Genomic DNA, 701 nt, shown 5'->3' with positions numbered 1-701 from the left:
ACGCATAAGGCGTAGGAGCGTAAGCTATCTGTTTGTTTCGAATGTTTACGAGAAGAGGAACCGAATAGGCCCTTCTTAGAAAGAGACGGTTACAAAACCTAAACTAGAGATACTAAACTAAAGATAAGATAAATCGTATTACAATCTTAAATCATTCTTATTGTGAAAAATATTACGTCGAACCCGGATTTATAGCATTCTCTACGAGCATTTTAATATTTACTAGTAGAATATTATATAGGTATAATATTCTGCTAATAAATATTTAGACGTTACAAAGCAATGTTTCAATTACGGTTTCGGTCTTTGTAATTAAAATAAAAAAAATTATTAGCGTAATTAGAAAAGAAAAAGTAGGCATAAAATATGGGTTATTATCACTATAAGGTCTTTTTTATTAACATGTGTACTTAAAAAAATTAAACGAATAGATAGACAATTAAAAATCTAAAAGAATAACGATTGCGAAGAGTACAGATTATTCAGTTAAAAATAAACTAAAAGTACAGATTGTTCAGTTAAAAATAAACTTAAAATCATAAATGTGGCTATTATATGCCAGTATAATCTTTTTTGTTATCATAGTCTATATTTCTTATTCCGTCTGATTTTTACGAGTAAATATATTTTTGCAAAAGAAAAGAAAAGAAAATTATCTTATTCGCTAATACACACACACACACACACACACACACACACAC

Source organism: Trachymyrmex septentrionalis, unplaced genomic scaffold (assembly GCF_001594115.1).
Source record: "Trachymyrmex septentrionalis isolate Tsep2-gDNA-1 unplaced genomic scaffold, Tsep1.0 scaffold8, whole genome shotgun sequence".
Classification (NCBI taxonomy): domain Eukaryota; kingdom Metazoa; phylum Arthropoda; class Insecta; order Hymenoptera; family Formicidae; genus Trachymyrmex; species Trachymyrmex septentrionalis.
This window is presented reverse-complemented; position numbering follows the sequence as displayed.